The sequence below is a fragment of the Erinaceus europaeus genome, assembly GCF_950295315.1.
Source record: "Erinaceus europaeus chromosome 6 unlocalized genomic scaffold, mEriEur2.1 SUPER_6_unloc_18, whole genome shotgun sequence".
NCBI classification, from domain to species: domain Eukaryota; kingdom Metazoa; phylum Chordata; class Mammalia; order Eulipotyphla; family Erinaceidae; genus Erinaceus; species Erinaceus europaeus.
In genome coordinates this window covers 194,098-215,349 of record NW_026647123.1, presented here as the reverse complement: position 1 = coordinate 215,349, position 21,252 = coordinate 194,098, and the positions used below count along the sequence as shown (strand labels likewise).

The following is a 21,252-nucleotide window of genomic DNA, read 5'->3' as shown; positions in this document are numbered from 1 at the left end:
CACCACTCAGAACTTCTGTATGCTGGGGATCAAACTTGGGGCCTCCTGCATGTGTAGTATGCAGTTTACCACTAACCTATCTCTCAGTTAAATGCTTACAATTTTGAGATAGAGACCTAAGCACAGATCTACTATCCACTGAACTTGGCTTGCTGTATCTGTGTTGCTGTTCAGTGGGGCCAGGAATCAAGCCCAGGGACTCCCATATGTAAGGCATGTGCAGAGTGACTCTTCGAACAGTTGTTAAGTGATTCTACTAAATAAATCTTATCTGCAGTGTCCTGAGAGGTGGTACAGTGAATAAGACATTGGACTCTCAAGCATGAAGTTCTCAGTTTAATCTCTGGCATTGCATAGGTCACAGTGATACTCTAGTTCTTCCCTCACACCTTTCTCTATAATCTTCTGGTAAAGCCTACCTTGAAGCACATGCAGAGCAATTTCTTTGTTTTTTATCTGGGAGCGTTCTTGCTGGCATTCAACTACAAGCCCTGGAAAATTACCAAGACCAAAGACAGATGGGACTTCCCACAAGGCAAACTTAAACAGAAGCAAGATGTTTAAGACAAGGAAACATGAATCAGGAAATTAATACAAAAGATTACGAACATTTTAGATTTAACAGGCTTTAGAAATGATACCTAATGGAGCCAGAAGGTAGCACAGTGGGCTAAGCCCACATGGCACAAAGAGCAAGGAACGTTTAGGATCCTGGTTCAAGCCCCCTGCTCTCCACCTGCAGAGGAGTCGCTTCACAGGTAGTAAAGCAGGTCTTCAGGTGTCTCTCTGTCTCTATTCCTCTCTATCTCCCCCTTCTATCTCAATTTCTCTCTTTCACTATCCAATAACAAACAAAAAAAAGATACATAGATTGCTTTATGGAAAACTGGGAATTGTTATGCAAGTACATACATAACATAACTTTTTTATTCATAAAAGAGAATGAGAGCATCATTATGGTACATGCAATGCCAGGAATCAAACTCAGGACCAGAAGGCGGCTCAGGGGGTAAAGCACATGCTTTACGTAGCATGTGGCTGGGGGTCTGATCCTGGACACCGGAAGTGAACACCACAGGCAGGCAATGGGAGGGACTCTGTGCATAGAGGAGCAGTGCTTTGCATGTCTCCCTCTCTTAAAGGATACAGAATGGAGACTGGCGGGGAGGCTTTTCAGCTGTCCCATGCAGGTGCAAGGTTCTGGGTGGGATTGATCCCCAGGCACAATATTTGAGAAAAATTTTTTTAAAGTCTTTGTATTACTTAAAAGATGTACAGTTAAGAGAACAATATTGCCATGATTTTTTTCAAAAAAGCCAATCTGCAGCCCTGGAGGCTGGCACAATGGTTGGAGCTTTGGACACAAGCATGAGGTCCTGAATTCTACCACCAGCATCACATGTTACAGACTGATGCTACAGTGTTTTCTCTCTCTCTCTATCTCTCTCTCTTTCTCCTCCCTTTCTCCCTCACTAATAAATATTTTAAAAGAGCTCCAGCATATGTAGAAAAAGGGTTCAGACAGACCTAGGATCCAACACATGCAAATCCTGACCTCTTACCACTGAACCACCTCCCAGCTTGCATTAACTGGTTCTTTAAAAGATTTTAATTATTTATATGTGTACATATATTTTATAAACTTTTTTTGAAAAAATATGGTACACTTCATGAATTTGTGTGTAATCCTTGAGCAGGGGCCATGCTAATCTTCTCTGTATCATTCCAAATTCAGTATATGTACTACCAAAGCTAGGACTATATTATAATCTTATTTAAAAAGTGTTAAGAGATGGAGACAGTTGGAGTCGGGTGGTGGCACAGTGGGTTAAGCGCACATGGCGCAAAGCTCAAGGACCGGAGGAAAGGTCGCGGTTCGTGGTTCGAGCTCCTGGCTCCCCACCTGCCGGGGAGTCCCTTTACAGGTGGTGAAGCAGGTCTGCAGGTGTCTGTCTTTCTCTCCCCCTCTCTGTCTTCCCCTCCTCTCTCCATTTCTCTCTGTCCTATCCAACAACAACGACATTAATAACCACAACAATGTTAAGCAACCAGGGAAACCAAAAGGAAAAATAAATAAAAATAAAAAAAGAGTGGAAAAGAATAGAAAAGAAAAAAAAGAAAGGGAGACAATGAGACCTTAGTGACAACAACAACAAAAAAATAAAATAACCTATTTATACTCTAGAATTGCAAAATGGCTAGGGCAGTGGATCTGTAGGCATTAAGTCCTGAATTCAATCCCCAGCATTGCATGTGCCACAGTCATGCTCTGCTTCTCTTTTTGGTATTAATAAGTAACATTTTTTTCCTTTTTTTAATTTCCTTTTTTTTTTAAACCACAGTTCCTGTCCGGTTCCTACCCAGCTCCAAGATTGGCTCCTGCCTGGCTCTGCCCAGCTCCTATTGCAGCTCCCACCTGCCAGTGCCCTGGCCGCCCTGTTGTGCGCAGGCGGACTGCAGTCCCCCCAGGACTATCCTTGCAGACACAAGAGCCCCAGGCGCCCCCCGCCCACCCCCCATGGCACAAGGAGCCCAGCCAGGCCCAGGCCTCCTGAAAGGGGTGGGGGGGCGCTGGGAGTGGCCTCCCCGGACCAGCAGTTTGCAAAGTGCCAGACCCTCATTCCAGACCCAACCCGCAGCCTGGCAAATGGCTCAACAGGGGTTCCAGCCAGCCAGCATGGGGCACAGCTCTGAAATGCATGTCTCTTCGAGAGAGACAGAGGCAGAGAAAACACTCCAGTTCTAGAAGTGTGAGGAGACCCCCCAACCTGGACCCACACCCCGCGCCCAGGCCTTCACCTTAGTCTGGGAGCCCGGCTCGCCATGTTGCCCCAGGCCAAACTCCAGGTTCAGGATTCCAAACAGCAGTCCCCCGAGGACCTCGTCGTGGGCCACACCGAGGAAGGACAGCAGGCACACATTTCGATGGGAATGTGCGCGGAAAGTTCTCTGGGCCTGGCCACTCCCGAAGCCAAGGCAGGCTGGTGGGTTCCACCGGGGTCCCCTCCTGCCCGGGCGGTTGGGGTGGGCGGGAGGCTCACTGCCGGGCCTCGAGCTGCCCCGGCGGGTCCTCACCCTCAGGGCGTTTGGAGCCGCAGGCATGGACATGCTGGGCGAGGCCCTGGGACCCCAAGACCCCTCTCCTGGCTGGAAGGAAAGGGAAGGCCGGCTGCCCAGACTCTCCGACGGGGTCCCTGTGCTTGCGCTCCTGGAAGCCGAAAACAGCGGGATCTGGGGCGCGCAGCCACCCTTCCAGGGTGTCCCTGCCCGGGGTGTGGGGTCTGGGGTCTCGCGCACACCTCCCCCGGGTGCGCCCCTGCCGGGTGTGCGCATGGCCCTTATCCGGGGACTGCCCCGCTCAATGCCGCTGGATCCTGGGGGTTGGGGGGGCGCAGCCACCTCTTCGGGGTGTGCCTGGCCCGGGGTAAGGGGTCCAGCGGCGCTGGCGCCTCTGTGGCTGTACCCCGACTTCGCCCCTCCCCCCACCCAGCACCTTCCTGGGCGGGCGCGACACCCGAGCCTTCCAGGACGGGTGGCACCGGGGGCCCCTTACTTGGAATTGGAGGAATGGCAGTAGATGGGCCGAGCACTATGGACATGGCCGCTGCTGTCCAGCACAGCACCATCATGACTCCCCAGCAGTACTTCCATGCCGGGAGCCTCCGCACAGTCGTGGCCTGGCGCTCAAGTCTCAGACCCAGGCCCCAGCGCTGGGGCCTATGGGTGCGAGGCAACTCAACGCAATGCGGCGTGGGGGTGACGTGACGCGACGCGACGCTAAGCAATGCAGCGTGGGGGCGACGGGGCCTCTGGGCGAGGGCCGCAGGGCTCCATGGCGCTGAGCTGGACGCAGCTGGGACAAAGAGAAGAAGAGAAGAAGGGAAGACAGGGGGAGAGAAAGATAGACACACCTGCAGACCTGCTTCACCTACTGTGAGGCCAGGCCCCTGCAGGTGGGGAGGTGGGGGCTCGAACCAGGATCCTTAGGCTGTGCGACCTGCGATAAACCCGCTGCGCCACCTCCAAACTCCCTTTTTTTTAATGTTTTATTTATAAAAAGGAAACATTGAGTAAACCATAGGATAAGAGGGGTACAACTTCCAACAACGACAACAACAATAATAACTACAACAATAAATCAACAAGGGCAACAAAAGGGAATAAATAAATAAAATAAAATATTTTTTAAAAAAAGAGGGGTACAACTCCACACAATTCCCACCACCAGAACTCTGTATCCCATCCCCTCCCCTGATAGCTTTCTTGTTTTTTAACCCTGGGAGTATGGACCCAAGGTCATTGTGGGATGCAGAAGACGGAAGGTCTGGCTTCTGCAATTGCTTCCCCACTGAACATGGGCGTTGACTGGTTGATCCATACTCCCAGCCTGTCTCTCCCTTGTCCTAGTGGGCAAGGGCTCTGGGGAAGCAGAGCTCCAGGACACATTGGTGGTGTTGTCTGTCCAGGGAAGTCTGGTCAGCATTATGCTAGCATCTGGAACCTGGTGGTTGAAAAGAGTTAATATACAAAGCCGAACAAATTGTTGACCAATCATGGACCTAAGCTGGAATAGAACAGATATAGTGTTGAGGGGATTCTTAAGAAATTCTTTAATAATTTTAAAATAGGCACAGGTGGTGGTGATCTCAGTTGACCATGCACATAACCATGACTAATGACCCAGGTTCAAGGCCCCAGTGCCTACCTGCTAGGGGGTGGGGTTAAGCTTGACAAGCAAGCAGAGCTGTACGTGTCTTTCTCTCTCTCCATTATCTCCCTTCCTTGTATGAATTGCCTTGTTCTATCAAATCAAAATTTAATTGTAAATACAAATTCCTTAAAAATAATCTAAGCGAAGTCAGGAGGTAGCACAGTGGGTTAAGTACACCGGCTCTCAAACTACAGAGGGTTTGCTTCACAGGCAGTGAAGCAGGTCTGCAGGTGTCTATCTTTCTCTCCCCCTCTCTGTTTTCTCCTCCTCTCTCCATTTCTCTCTGTCCTATCCAACTACAAGGACATCAATAAGAACAATAATAACTACAACAATAAAATAACAAGGGCAACAAAAGGGAAAATAAATATTTAAAAAATTTAAAAATATTTTTATTATCTTTATTTATTGCATAGTAACAGCAGAAATCAAAAGGGAAAGGGGAAGTAAAGAGGGAGAAGAGAGAGAGAGAGAGACCTCCAGCACTGCTTCACCATTCACAAAGATTTTCCTCTGCAGGTGTGGTGGGGACTCAAATCCAAAATAAATTTTAAGAATCTAACTCAACTCATTTTGTGTTGATGGTGTTAGGGTTTAGAGACAGACTTAAGTTTGAATAAAATCTAGAGACAGGATGTAAAGTTCAAAATCTCAGAGCCAGAAAAAGAAATAGGGCTTTGCCCAGACCCATCCCTGCTACCTGCACGATGAGACTGCGTGAGAGGAGGACAAAGCAGTAGGAATATAATGTCCCTTTGGAATATATATCCCTTGGAATATAATATCCCTTTGGAATATATATCCCTTTGGAATATAACATTTTAAAAATAGGCCTACTAGCTATCTTCAAAACAGAGACCCCAAATCTTCATCTGCAATATTCCAGCCTTTAGGTTCATGATGGGTCAACAATTTGTTTGGCTTTATATGTCAACTCTTTTTTTAGCCACCAGGTTTCAGATGCTACCAAGATGCCTACTGGACTTCCCTGGACAGAAGACTCCACCAATGTGTCCTGGAGCCCCACTTTTCCAGAACTCTGCCCCACTAGGGAAAGAGAAAGACAGACTGAGAATATGGATCCACCTGTAAACACCCATGTTCAGCATGGAAGCAGTTACAGAAGCCAGACCTTCTACCTCTGCACATCATAATGTCCCTGAGTCCATACTCCCAGAGGGTTAAAGAATAGGAAAGCCATTGGGAGGGGATGGGATACTGAGTTCTGGTGGTGGGAATTATACCCCTCTTATCCTATGGCCTTGTCAATATTTCCATTTTATAAATAAACCTTTAAAAAAGAATAGCATATATAGATAGTTGTATGCAAAAAAATCAGTGGAAGCTTCTTTAAAAGCAAAAAATTAGGGGCAGGTGGTGGTGCACCTGGTTAAATGCATACATCATAGTGCACAAGGACCTGGGTTCAAGCCCCTGGCCCCCTACCTGCAGGGGGAAAACTTCACAAGTGATGAAATATAGCTACAGGTGTCTCTATCTCTTTCCCTTTCTATATGTTCCTCCCTTATCAATTTCTCTTTCTATCTAATCAATCAGTCAATCCAGACATAGATAATTAAAAAAAAAAAGAGGCATCACATGCAGAGAAACTCCCCTCTCCCTCTAAGCTGAGGGGAGACATTTTCAGAGTTTCTTCTGCCCTAAACAAAGTGCTGGGTGAAGATTTTGCCTCTTATTTTGTATTTCCTCTCACCTATAAAGGAATGCAAATGGGAGGGTGGGGTAGGTGGGGGTGCACTGGGTTTAGTGCACATAGTATAAAAGCACAAAGACCCATGCAAGGATCTTGGTTGGAGGCCCTGGATCCTCACCTGCAGAGGGACACTTCACAAGCAGAGAAACAGGTCTCTATCCCTCTCTATATACCCCCTCCCCTCTCAGTTTCTCTCTGTCTTAGCCAAAATAAATAAGTAAATGAATCAATAAATATATGGCTGCCAGCACCAGTGGATTCATAGTGCTGGCCCTGAAACCTGGTGATAAGCCCAAAAGCAAGAAAGAAAGAAAGAAAGAAAGAAAGGAAAAATAAACAATGAAAGAAAAGCCAAGAGAAAAAAGGGGGGAGTCAGGCAGTGGTATACTTGGTTAGACACACAACAATGCACAGGGACATGGATTCAAGCCCCTGATCCTCACTGCAGGAGGAAAGCTTCAAAAGTGACTAAGCAGGGCTGCAAGTGTCTCTGTCTCTCCCTCCCTCTCTCTCCCCCTTCCATCACATCTCAAGTTATGGCTGTCTCTATCCAATAAATAAAGATAGTTTAAAAAGAAAATTAAAGAAAGGAAAAAGTTAAGCTACTAAAAACAGGCTTTCCAGAAGCAGTTTGTTTCCACTCATGTGCTCTGTAACAGGGGACCTCAAAAAAGAGCTTTCTTATTTCAAATGCCAATTTGATGTAGACTTCTGTCACGTAAATTGATTTTTCTATTATTATATTTATTTATTTAATGGATAGAAACAGCCATAAATTCAGAGGGAAGGTAGGTGATAGGGAGAGAGACAGAGACCTGCAACACGGCTTCACCACTCAAAAAGTTTTCCCCTTGCAGATGGGGGCCAAGGGCTTGAACTTGGATCCTTGTGCACTGTAACATGTGTGCTCAACCAGGTGTACCACAATCAGGACCCCAGGACTATTTAAAATAGTATCTTGCCAAAAAGCAGTTAGCAGTCACACTCCAACGAGACTGTTCTAGCATCAGGAAACACTTGTAAACACCCCAGCCCCCCCACACACACATGCACAGACAGGCTCCAGGGGGCAGAGGAAGCCAGTCTGACCTGGGAGTGAAGTGGGCAGGGCATACATGTGGCCCTGGATCCTTACACCTCAGTGGGCCCCCTCCCCTCCTCTTTCAACCTTCTCAGTTCAGATGACAGATTTACAAGCAAGATAAAGGGACCAAGCCAAGAAGGAAAGGAAGATAATAGAATATTAACAGGGGTTGGGCTGTAGCACAGTGCGTTAAGCACAGGTGGTGCAAAGCACAAGGATCAGCCTAAGGATACAGGCTAGAGCCCCCAAATTTTAATTCCTTAATAAACCTGCCCCCCAAATTCCTTAATAAACCAGGCCCCCGAATTTGATTCCTTAATAAATCAAAGATACAGTAAGCACATTCAGTAATATTACCTTAATATCATGGACTTCATTTCCTACCCTGTGGTCAGTGACACTATTCTGGGTGAAACTGTAGGTCTGGATTCTTTCTGACTAGGTTCTTGTTCCAACCTGTGCAGAGATAGAAAGGAATTCACATTTTAATATAATTACTATCTTTACTACAATGGAAAAGGCACCGCAAATTCTTTTCTAAGGATTTCTATTTCTGAACGTCAGGCACATACAATTGACAAAGAGCAAGAGTGGAAGGAATTTAATTGTTTAAGACTCTTGTTATCTCAGGTTTACTTATGGAGTAAGAGTGTTTCTTTTTCTCTTTTTTTTCTACCTGAACTACAAATCCACTGCTCCTGCAGGCCATCACCCCTCCCCCCGCCTTTTGTTGTTCTTTTTGTTTATCATTGTTGCTGGATAGGACAGAGAAATTGAGGGTGGGGGGGGAGACAATGAGTGGGAGAGAAAGACAGACACCTTCAGACCTGCTTCACCAATTGTGAAGTGACATCCCTGCAGGTGGGGAGCTCAAACTGGGATCCCAACCCCTATCCTTGAGCTTTGTGCCATGTGCGCTTAACCTGCTCGCTGCACTACCACCCAGCACCCAATAGTGCTTCTTCAGTAGTTCCAATTCCAATCAAAGCCAAATTATCAGTGGTACTGGGAGGAAGAGGTAGAGTGGATAAAGTATAGGATTCCCAGGCATGAGGTCCCAAGTTCAATCCCTGGTGCCACATATACCAGAGTAACGTGCAGATCCTCCCTGCTCCTCTCTCTCTCTCATTAATGAATAAATAAGATCTTTAGAACAAAACAAAAGAAAAATATCTCTGAAGATGGGTAGGTTGCACCATGGAAGAACTTAGAGCTTCTAAATTTTAGGTCCTGAGTCCAATCCCAAGCACTGCATATGCTAGAGTGCTGCTTCTGTGCCCCTCTACCACCTTTTGTAATTCATGAAATTAAAATAAATAAAAAACTATATTTTACCCTCATCAGTCCGTTCTCCAGCAAGTTTACTAATGTGTTAACTCAAATTTTTTCCTCAAGCTATTTCTATTCAGGATTTGTATCATAACTGTCTAAAGAGAAAATTGGTTTAAAGGTCATTTTTATGAAATTTTTTATGGAAATTAAGATACTTTCAAGTTTTAAAATGAAACATATTATTACAAAAATTTATTACAAATCCCTATGGGTTCAGAAATAAATATCTCTGCCAAAACCATACTGCAAAGTGCAAGGACCAGTGGAAGGATCCTGGTTCTGGCCCCAGCTCCCCGGACCTGCAGGAAAGGTACTTCACAAGCAGTGAAGCAGGTCTGCAGGTATCTGTCTTTCTCTCCCCCTCTGTCTTCCCCTGCTATCTCCATTTCTCTCTGTCCTATCCAACAACAACAACATCAATAACTACAACAATGTTAAACAAGGGCAACTAAAAAGGGAAAATTAATTCATTTAAAAACACCATACTACTGATAGAGTCTAAGGTCGAGGGTCAGGAAAGGGTTTTCCCCCCACTTCATTTTTCTCTATTTCCTAGATTTTGAATTACATATGTATGTAGTTTTATTCAAATGTATAAGTTCTACTAAAGTGTATGTATCATTTAAATAAGCAAAGTATGTATACTCTTGTTCTCTTCAGATTGTATAAATCTTTTGCCTCTTAAGTGAGCAAAGTATCATAATATTTTAAATTATAAAAAAGTAAAGGCTGCCGGGAGTCGGGCTGTAGCGCAGCAGGTTAAGCACAGGTGGCGCAAAGCACAAGGACCGGCATAAGGATCCCGGTTCGAACCCCGCCTCCCCACCTGCAGGGGAGTCTCTTCACAGGCGGTGAAGCAGATCTCCAGGTGTCTATCTCTCCTCCTCTCTCCATTTCTCTCTGTCCTATCCAACAACGACAACAACAATAATAACTACAACAATAAAACAACAATGGCAACAAAAGGGAATAAATAAATAAAATAAATATAAAAAAATAAAAATAAATGCTGCCACTGTCTGCGAGATTGTGCAGTGGATAAAGCTTTGGGGTTCTTAGGTGTGAGGTCTCAAGATTGATCTCCGGCATCAGATGTGTCAGAGTGATGCTGCGGTCCTCCTTCTTCCTCTCCCCTATCTCTCTCATTAATAAATAAATCTTTACAAACAAAAGTAAAACCCATGTTTTTGAGTTATTTGCAGTAAACCTTGTAGCATTTTAGGAAAAGTGGGCTGCATAACAGTAAGCATTATAATAACTGTCACAAGTCACTTTGATTTAGATATCTTAGTTTTCCCTACTTTTGGCCTTTCCACTTTCCCTACGCTTGTTTTAGCCTGCCGTAGTGTAAGTGACAGTGCAAATAATATATTTATCCCTTGCCTGCGATGGTCTCAGATTGCAGAGGAGCATCAGTAGGTAGACTTGAAGATAGGAATTTGCATTTAAAAACCACTACTTCTTAGCAAACCCCGTCTGGCACACACAGAGAGAGCCTAAACATTCAAGTTATTTCTTATTCACAGCGGAGTATATTTTCTATATGTCCTGAGATTTTTACTTGGTCAAGAATAATGAAAAAACATTTTTAATATAAAGAAACCTTTTAAAAAGTTTTTTTTTTCTTTTTGCTTCGTAAGAAAGAAAGAAATGGAGATGGAAAGGTGAGATAGAGTGGCAAAAGAAAGTGAGACACATTAAGATACTGTTTCACTGCTTGTGAAGCTTCCACCTGCAAGTGGGGATCAGGGGCTTGAACCTTGGTCCTCTCACACTATAACATGTGCACTCACAAAGTGACCTTTACAAAAAGATGAATATATTGATGTATTTTAGTACGCCAGAGTTTCATACTTACACCAGAGTTTCATACTTACATAATTCTACTGTTGTCAACAGTTGTTTTCTCCTTTTAAATTTAAAAATGAAAAAATGGGGTCCAGGAGGTGGTGTAACCAGTGGAGTGCACATGTTACAATGCACAAGGACTAAGGTTCAAGCCCAAGATACAACCAGCTGAGGAGAAGCTTCACAAGTGGTGAGGTAGCACTGCAGGTGTCTCTCTTTGTCTCCCCTTCTAGATCTTCTGTTCCCTCTCAATTTCTATCCAGGAAATAATAAATGAATAAAATATACAGGGGGCCAGCAGTGGTGCATCTGGTTAAGCACACAAATTACAGTGCATAAGGAACCAGGTTCAAGCCCTTGGTCCTAAGCTGCAGGGGGTAGGGGAAGCTTCACAAGTGGTAAAGCAAGGCTGTAGGTGGTTCTCTGTCTCTCTCCTGTTCTATCTCCCCCTCCCCTCCCTATTTCTCTGTCTCTGTCCGATAATAACTAAATATATTAATATATATAAATGAAAATTGACTTTAAAATTTTTTAAAAATGAAATAGAAAAAGTGGGATAAAGAGCATGTGAGAAACATCACAGTACCTGCCATCATGCCTGGTGCTCCCATGTTGTGTTAGGGCTCAACACCAGGTCTGCAAGCATGGTGATGTGATGTGCACTCTACTGGGGGAGCAAGCTCTGGACCCCTTCGTTTATTTATTTTTATGGATAGAGCACCACTCAGAACTTCTGTATGCTGGGGATCAATCTTGGGGCCTTATGCATGTGCAGTATGCAATTTACCATTAAGCTACCTCTCAGTTCAATGCTTATGATTTTGAGATAGAGACCTAAGCATAGATCTACCATTCACTGAACTTGGCTTGCTGTGTCTGTGTTGCTGTTCAGTGGTGCCAGGAATCAATCCGAGGGACTCCCATATGTAAGGCATGTGCAGAATGACTCTTCGAACAGTTGTTAAGTTATTCTACTAAATAAATCTTATCCGCAGTGTCCTGACAGGTGGTGCAGTGAATAAGACATTGGACTCTCAAGCATGAAGTTCTGAGTTTAATCTCTGGCATTCCATAGGTCACAGTGATGCTCTAGTTCTTCCCTCACACCTTCTCATTAATAAATAAATCATTTTTTTCCTTTCCATTTTGTTGCCCTTGTTGTTTTATCATTATTATGGTTATTATTATTGTTATTGATGTCATTGTGGATAGGACAGACAGAAATCGAGAGAGGAGGGGAATATAGAGGGTGAGAGAAAGATAAGACATCTGCAAACCTGATTCACCACTTATGAAGAGACAACCTGCAGGTGGGGAGCCACAAACTCAACCCTGGTTCCTTGCACCAATCCTTGTGATTTGCACCACCTGCACTCAACCTCCTGCACTACCACCTGACCCCCACCTTTCTTTTTTTCTTTTATTTAAATGTACATATATACCTGCATTCTTCTGGTATTTTGCTGTCGACACGTCTTTCTCTATAATCTTCTGGTAAAGCCTATCTCGAAGCACATGCAGAGCGATTTCTTTGTTTTTTTTTTTTTTTATCTGGGAGCGTCCTTGCTGGCATTCAACTACAAGCCCTGGAAAATTACCAAGACCAAAGACAGATGGGAGTTCCCACAAGGCAAACAAAACAGAACCAAGATATTTACGACAAGCAAACATGAATCAGGAAATTACTACAAAAGGTTAAGAACATTTTAGATTTAACAGGCTTTAGAAATGATACCTAAGGGAGCCAGAAGGTAGCACAGTGGGCTAAGCCCACATGGCACAAAGAGCAAGGACTGTTTAGGATCCTAGTTCAAGCCCCCTGCTCCCCACCTGCAGTGGAGTCACTTCACAGGTAGTAAAGCAGGTCTGCAGGTGTCTCTCTGTCTCTATTCCTCTCTATCTCCCCCTTCTCTCTCAATTTCTCTTTGTCGCTATCCAATAACAACAAAAAAAAGAAAGAAAAGAAATGATACATAGATTGCTATATGGAAAACTGGAAATTGTTCTGCAAATACAAACTATTGTATTTAATGTGGAATGTAAAACATTAATTCCCCAATAAAGAAATTAAAAAGAAAAAGAGAGAAAGAAAGGAAGAAATGATACCTAGCTTAAGATGTAATAACTGTTGACTCACCTGTAAAGAAGGAAGCTTCACAGTCGGTTAAGCAGTGCTGTTGGTGTCTTTCTCTCTACCTCCCCCTACGATCTCAGTTTCTCTGTCTTTATTCAATAAACAAGTAAAGTAAAATAAATCTTGAAAAAATACTTGTAAATGGTTGCTCTGATACTGATATCTTGAGGTGTTTCCTATATGAAGGCTGAATGTAGCAACACCTATTGATGAGGATGATTCTTTCTCCAAGTTCTGCCTCCCAATCCCACCCCAGCACATTCATTTACTTTCAAAGATCAACATACAGCAGGGTATTGTGACCCAAATGTAGATACACACGTTGTCTGTCTCAAGGAGAACTAAGTCAGCTTGACCCACTTCAATCATCAATACAGAGATGTTGAAAATAACATGTTTATAGAGAGAGACCAATGCAAAGAAGCTACCCAGTGTCTTAAAAAATTATAGTGACTGTTCTTTCCTTTGCCTTGGTTCTAAATTTGTTGAATTTGGATTTTAAGTGGGCCTGGCCTACTGTTGAGTCCAGTTACCCACCTAAATCTAGGCGCAGGTTGTCTGTTTCTTAAAAAGAAAACATAGCATAGCATGTGGCTGGGGGTCTGATCCTCCACACTGCAAGTGAAATCACAGGCAGGCAATGGGCGGGACTCCTTGCATAGAGGAGCAGTGCTTTGCATGTCTCCCTCTCTTAAAGGATACAGAATGGAGACTGGCAGGGAGGCCTCGCAGCTGTCCCATGCAGGTGCAAGGTTCTGGGTGGGATTGATCCCCAGGCACAATATTTGAGAAAAAATTTTAAAAAGACTTTGTATTATTTAAAATATGTACAGTTAAGAGAACAATATTACCATGATTTTATTCAAAAAAGCCAATCTGCAGTCCTGCAGGCTGGCAGAGTGGTTGGAGTTTTGGACTCAAGCATGAGGTCCTGAATTCTACCTCCAGCATCACATGTTCCAGACTGATGCTATAGTGTTTTTCCTCTCTCTCTCTCTCTCTCTCTCTCCTCCCTTTCTCCCTCACTGATTAATAAATCTTTTAAAAGAGCTTCAGCATATGTAGAACCAGAGTTCAGACAGACCTGGGATCCCACACATACAAATCCAGATCTCCTGCCACTGAACCGCCTCCCAGGTTGCATTAACTGGCTCTTTAAAATATTATAATTATTTATATGTGTGTACATATATTTTATAATCCTTTTTTTGAAAAAATATGGTATGCCTCATGAATCTGTGTGTAATCCTTGAGCAGGGGCCATGCTAATCTTCTATGTATCATGCCAATTTTAGTATATGTACTATGGAAGCTAGGACTATATTATAATCTTATTTAAAAAGTGTTAAGAGATGGAGACAGTTGGAGTCAGGCAGTGGCACAGCGGGTTAAGAGCACATGGCGCAAAGCTCATGGACCAGAGGAAAGATCGCGGTTCTAGCCCCTGGCTCCCCACCTGCCCGGGAGTCCCTTCACAGGTGGTGAAGCAGGTCTGCAGGTGTCTGTCTTTCTCTCCCACTCTATGTCTTCCCCTCTTCTCTCCATTTCTCTCTGTCCTATCCAACAACAACGACATTAATCAGCACACAATGTTAAGCAACAAGGGCAACAAAATGGAAAAATAAATAAAAATTAAAAAGAGTGGAAAAGAATAGACAAGAAAAAAAAGAAAGGGAGACAATGAGACCTTGGTGACAACAACAACAACAAAAATAAAATAACCTATTTATACTTTAGAATTGCAGAATGGCTAGGGCAATGGCTCTGTACGAATTAAGTCCTGAATTCAATCCCCAGATTTGCATGTGCCATATTCATGCTCTGCTTCTCTTTTTTGTATTAATAAATAACATTTTTCCTTTTTTTAATTTCATTTTTTTAATTTCATTTTTAAAAAAAAAAAACGCGGTTCCTACCCAGCTCCAAGATAGGCTGCTGCCTGGCTCTGTGGGGCTCCTAGTGCAGCTCCCACCTGCCAGCATCCTGGCTGCCCCATTGTGTGACTAGGCAGACTGCAGTCTCCCCAGGACTGTCCCCACAGACACAAGAACCCCAGGCGACCCCTGCCCACCCCCGACCACACACGGAGCCCTGCCAGGCCCAGGCCACCGGAACGAGGGGGGTTGGGGGTGGATGTTGGCAGTGCCCTCCAGGACCAGCAGGTTGCAAAGTGCCAGACCTTCATCCCAGACCCAATCCACAGCCCGGGCCCAGGGCTCAACAAGGGTTGGAGCCAGCTGGCTTGGGGCACCCCTCTGAAATGCATGTCTCTTCTGAGAGAGACAGAGGCAGAGAAAACACTCCAGTTCTATTAGTGCGAGGAGACCCCCAACCTGGACCCGCACCCCGTGCCCCAGCCTCCTTCACCCTAATTTGGGAGCTTGGCTCGCCATGTTTCCCCAGACCAAACTCGAAGTTCAGGATTCCAAACAGCCGTACCCCGAGGACCTCGTCGTGGGCCACACCGAGAGGAAGGACAGCGGGTGCACATTTCGGGTGGGCGGACACATGGAAAGTTTTCTGGACCTGGCTGCCCCTGAAGCCAGGTCGGTGGGTTCCGGGGTCCCCTCCTGCCAGGGCGTTTGGGGTGTGCGGGAGGCGCACTGCCTGGACTCCAGCTGCACTGGCGGGTCCTCACCCTCGGGGCACTTGGTGCCACCAGCACTGACACGCTGGGTGAAGCCCAGGGACCTAGGACCCCTCTCCCAGGAGGAAGGAAAGGGAAGGCCGGCTGCCCAGACTCTCCGGCGGGGTCCCTATGCTCACGCTCAGGGAAGCCAAAAGCAGCACGATCTGGGGGCGCACAGCCACCCTTCCAGGGTGTCCCAGCCAGGGGTGCGGGGTCTGGGGGCTCACGGACACCTCCTCTGTGTGCGCCCCTGCCGGGGGTGGGCATGGCTCCATCTCGGGGAGCGCCCTGCTCAAGGCCGCTGGGTGCTGGAGGTTTGGGGGGGTGCGCAGCCACCTCTAAGGGGTGCGCCTGTCCCGGGGTACTGGGTCCGGGGGTGCTGGCCCCTCTGCGGCTGTACCCCGACTTTGCCCCTCACCCCACCCAGCACCTTCCCAGGTGGGCACAACAACCCAGCCTTCAAGGGCACAGGAACCAGGGGCCACTTACTTGGAATTGGAGGAATCTCACTAGATGGGCTCCAGCACTATGGACCTGGCCACTGGCTGCTGTCTGGCACAGCACCTTGGGGAGTCCCAAGCAGTACTTCCACACAGGGACTCCGCACAGTTCTTGCTGGGCGCTCTGGGCGCAGGGCCCAGGCCCCAGCACTGGGGCCAATGGGTGCTACACAACGCGGCATGGCTCAATGCTGCCTGGGGGTGATGCGATGCTATGCTACTCAATGTGACAGGGGGCGACAGGGTCTCAGGGCGCGGGCCTCAGGGCTCCATGGTGCTGCTGTGGATGCAGCTGGGACAAAGGGAAGAAGAGAAGAATGGAAGACAGGGTGAGAGAAAGATAGACACCTGCAGACCTGCTTCACTGCCTATCTTTCTCTCCCCCTCTGTCTTCCCCTCCTCTCTCCATTTTTCTCTGTCCTATCCAACTACAAGGACATCAATAACAACAATAATAACTACAACAATAAAACAACAAGGGTAACAAAAGGGAAATAAATATTTTAAAAATTAAAAAATAAAAATATTTTTATTATCTTTGTTTATTGGATAGTAACAGAAGAAATCAAAAAGGAAATGGGAAGTAAAGAGGGAGAAGAGAGAGAAAGAGAGAGAGAGAGAGAAACCTGCAGCACTGCTTCACCATTCACAAATCTTTTCCTCTGCAGGTGTGGTGGGGACTCAAATCCAAAATAAATTTTAAGAATCTAACTCAACTCATTTTGTGTTGATGGTGTTAGGGTTTAGAGACAGACTTAAGTTTGAATAAAATCTAGAGACAGGATGTAAAGTTCAAAATCTCAGAGCCAGAAAAAGAAATAGGGCTTTGCCCAGACCCATCCCTGCTACCTGCACGATGAGACTGCATGAGAGGAGGACAAAGCAGTAGGAATATAATGTCCCTTTGGAATATATATCCCTTGGAATATAATATCCCTTTGGAATATATATCCCTTTGGAATACAACTAAAATAGGCCTACCAAGGAGGTGACTATAACTTAATTTTGGGTTAAAAATAGAGTAGAAAAAAAGGAAAAATTTTTTTTTCTTTTAAATTATTATTCCCAAAGCGAACCTCCTCCCCCTCACCCCCCCCCCATTACCAATCCCGGGGGACCACCTCCTAGCAGGCTCCTCTGCTGAGCTTCTTTCTTTACCAAGATTCCTGTCCCACCAGGGAGTACCATTCATTCTAAGTCTATTCCCTTCTGAAACCTCTGGCCTTTTTTCTTTCTAAGTAGCCACCCCTCCCCCACATAGATAATTAAATAATAAAAAATAAACAAATAAAAAACTCTTTCCTTTAACTGCTCTTTTATTACTGTTCTATTTCTTGTCTTTTTCTTTTCTCTATCTCTCTCTCTTTTTTTTTTGTGGCTTCCAAAGCCACAGGCCCCATCCCCTACATCACCAAACAGTGTGCTTTCACTGAATTCACTGATACACGTTTGAGAATTATTTTTGGGATGAAATCTGACTCAGAGTGGACTCTCACTATGAGTATCTCTGATCAACTTCCCTTCCTCCTTTAGCTACCACTAGAATATACAGTGGATAATAGATTTGTATAATTGTCTATCCCAGCTATCCTTGTCTAGTCCTGAGGTTTTTTTATTATTATTTTTCTTCTTCTTTCTTAACAATCAGCTACCTCTGCTCACGAGGTTTGAGGTAATCTGGGACAGGGTGTTTTTTTTACCCTGCTCTATTTTATTATTAATATTATGTAAAGGCATATATCTCCCCCCCTTTAGGTTGATCAGAATTAACTCTTAGGGTATCTTTCATTGCTAGGGTAGTGGGCATCTTATCTATTGTGGGAGGAACTTGTCTCATTACTCCTACCTCCTCTACAGACTCTCGCCTTCCTTCTCCTAGCTAATTAAAAAACTTAAATTAAAAATAAAGTAATCAAAAAAACTTTCCTTTCACTGCTCTTTAATTACAGCTCTTTTTTATCTTTTATCTTTTCTCTCTCTTGTTTCTTTTTTTATCTTGTCATACACTTCTTCCTTCCTTCTTCTTTGCCTTTATGAATTTGTGAATTATTTCGGGGAAGAAATCTGACTCAGAGTGGACTCTCTATGTGTCTATCTCTGCTCTAGTTCCCTTTCCCCTCTTGTTACCCCTAGAATATACAGTGGATAGTAGATTTGCATAACTGTCTATTCTTGTTATCCCTTTTTTTTTACTCTTTCTTCTTCACTGGGATTTGGTTACTATTTTTTCACAGACTGGAGATATTGTTTGGCTAACTGGTAGTGATTAAACTGCTTCAATACTTGCTACAGTTGCTATTGTAATTCCTGAGGTTGGTGAGTGCAATTGTCATAAAGGTATTTAGTACAGTGTTAATTGTACTGAAGACACAACAAAAGAGGAATAACAGAGCATAAAAAAGAAACACATTAAAAATGGGTAGATCAAAAACAAATAAAACTGCTACTCCAATGAATGAAGACAAGAGCCCAGAAGAAACTACAAATCAGCCAGAAGTAACCATAGATAAGAAAAGGATACAAGCAATAATAAACTTATTAATGACATAAATGAAAACAACTTTGGAGGAAAGGAATGGCACTATTTGGAAAACAAGTTGAGACCCCCAAGGAAAATACTGATTATCTTGAGGCAATTAGAGAACTGAAACCTCAAATAGCTCTAATGAAGAAAAAAGCTGAGGCAAGGGAAAGCAGACTAACAGAAGCAGAAAACAGAATTAGTCAGACAGAGGATAAGTTAGAGAAAACTAAGAAAGAGGTGAAAGAGCTCAAAAAGAGACTGAGAGACACTGGAAACAACAACAGAGACATATGGGATGATCTCAAAAGAAGTAACATTCATTTAATTGGCCTGCCAGAGGAAGAAAGAGAGGAAGGGGAAGCAAACATTCTAGAGGAAATAATAGAAGAAAACTTCCCAGACCTGAATAACAGAAAGGACATCGAGATTCAAGAGGTCCAGAGAGTTCCAAACAGATACAACCCAGACCTGAAGACACTAAGACACATCATAGTCACTATGAGAATAAGTAAGGATAAACAAAGGATCCTAAAGGCTGCAAGAGAGAAACAAAAAGTCACATACAGGGGAAATGCCATAAGATTATCTGCAGACTTCTCCAATCAAACTCTAAAAGCCAGAAGAGAATGGCAAGATATCTATCGAGCCCTGAATGAAAAAGGGGTTCACCCAAGGATAATATATCCTGCTAGACTTTCATTCAAACTAGATGGAGGGATCAAAACCTTCTTAGACAAACAACAGTTAAAGGAGGCAACCATCACCAAGCCGGCCCTGAAAGAGGTTCTAAAAGACCTCTTATAAACAAGAACATCACTATAAATACTTGCAATATATCAGAGCAAACAAAAATTTTTATTTGAACAATGGCACTACAATACATTAAATCCATAATATCAATAAATGTCAATGGTTTAAACTCACCCATCAAAAGGCACAGAGTGGGGGGATGGATCAGAAAGCATAACCCAACCATATGCTGCTTGCAAGAATCACATCTGTCACAACAAGATAAACACAGACTTAAAGTGAAAGGATGGAAAACTATCATACAGGCTAACGGACTACAAAAAAGGGCAGGAACAGCCATTCTCATCTCAGACACTATAGATTTTAGGTTAAAAAAAGTAACAAAAGATAGGCAAGGACATTACATAATGATTAGAGGATCAATCAGCCAAGAAGACATAACAATTATTAACATCTATGTACCCAGTGAGGGGCCATCTAAATATGTCAAGTGCTTACTGAAAGAATTTCAATAATACATCAATAATAATACAGTAATAGTGGGAGACTTCAATACCCCACTCTCACACTTAGACAGATCAACAAAGCAGAGAACCAACAAAGATACAAGAGAATTGAATGAAGAGATAGACAGACTAGACCTCTTGGACATTTTCAGAGTCCTTCACCCCAAAAAACTGGCATACACCTTCTTTTCAAATCCACATAATACATACTCAAGGATAGATAACATATTAGGCCACAAAGACAGGATCAATAAATTCAAGAGCATCAAAATCATGCCACGTATCTTTCAGACCACAGTGGAGTAAAACTAACATTTAACAACAAACAGAAGATTATTAAAAGTCACAGAAGTTGGAAACTAAACAACATTCTCCTTAAAACTTTCAGGAAACAGTTAGTACCCATACTTCTTAAGCTTTTCCATAAGATTGAAGAAACAGGTATACTCCCTTCCACCTTCTATGAAGCCAACATCACCCTGATACCAAAAGCTGATAGGGACAGAACAAAAAAGGAAAACTACAGACCAATATCTCTGATGAACATAGATGCCAAAATATTAAACAAGATCTTTGCTAAGATTTGCTAATGAGCTGAACTTGGATGGGAAAGGATGGGAAATTGAAAACCATAGTAAATATTAAAAAGAAATGTTTCTGAGTGGAGCCAGACATGTTCATTCCTACTAGAACCTGGTTTAAAAATGACAAGCTGAGAGCGGACCCCAGAGAGCCCTGCACCGCCTCCTAGTTGCCATCACACCCTGGGAGGAGCTGCAGCTGCAGCAGCTGGCCTCAGTGACCATCATGGCAACCATGAGCAGAGTGGCCTAGACCCAGCAGCCACAGGCCGCCCCCACCCTCAGCACCACCGACACCAAGCCTGGTGCCACGGGTAGTGGCACAGGGAGCGGCTGCCCAGGCAGCCTCATATCGGTGGCGCCTGCTGGCAGGGACAAGAAGATCAAGGCAATGAAGGTTATGGGAACAGTAAAATGGTCAATGTAAGGAGCAGATATGGTTTCAACAACAGGAATGAGCTGAAGTCCTTAAGTGCTTGCTTTTTGCCCCTTGACTAGATAACCAGAACTATCTGCATTATCTATGCAGCAAGGGGGTTTTTATTATTTTTACCTAAAGATGTCTCTTTTTGGTAATGTCAAACATGTTTTTTTTTTTTTTAAAGGCCTGGTTTTTCTCAATACACCTTTAAAGGTTTTTAAATTGTTTCATATCTGGTCAAGTTGAGATTTTTAAGAACCTCATTTTGAATTTGTAATAAAAGTTTACAACTTGATTTTTTTCAAAAAAAAAAAAAGGCAACAAGCTGCAAGCATCTGTTAATAAAGGTCTTAAATAAAAAAAAAAATGACAAGCCATCTTCTGTTTCCCAAGGAGAAGACTGCAAAAGAGACCTTGGTTTTACATTTTTACTAAATTTGCCATATAAACATTTAATTATATATGGTTGAATTAATTTAAAAATCTACTTTAATCTTAAATATGCTAAGTATGGAAAC

At 43.8% G+C, this 21,252-nt stretch overlaps 2 non-coding genes across 2 annotated transcripts; both read right to left on the bottom strand.

The window, feature by feature from the left end:
• Positions 1-1,652: 1,652 nt before the first annotated feature.
• On the bottom strand, positions 1,653-1,759 carry LOC132536144 (U6 spliceosomal RNA). The gene has a single exon (XR_009547814.1). It is a non-coding gene; the product is annotated as a U6 spliceosomal RNA (small nuclear RNA).
• A 12,276-nt stretch (positions 1,760-14,035) lies between these two features.
• Positions 14,036-14,142, bottom strand: LOC132536145 (U6 spliceosomal RNA). Its single transcript, XR_009547815.1, has one exon. It is a non-coding gene; the product is annotated as a U6 spliceosomal RNA (small nuclear RNA).
• Between the last annotated feature and the right edge of the window lie 7,110 nt (positions 14,143-21,252).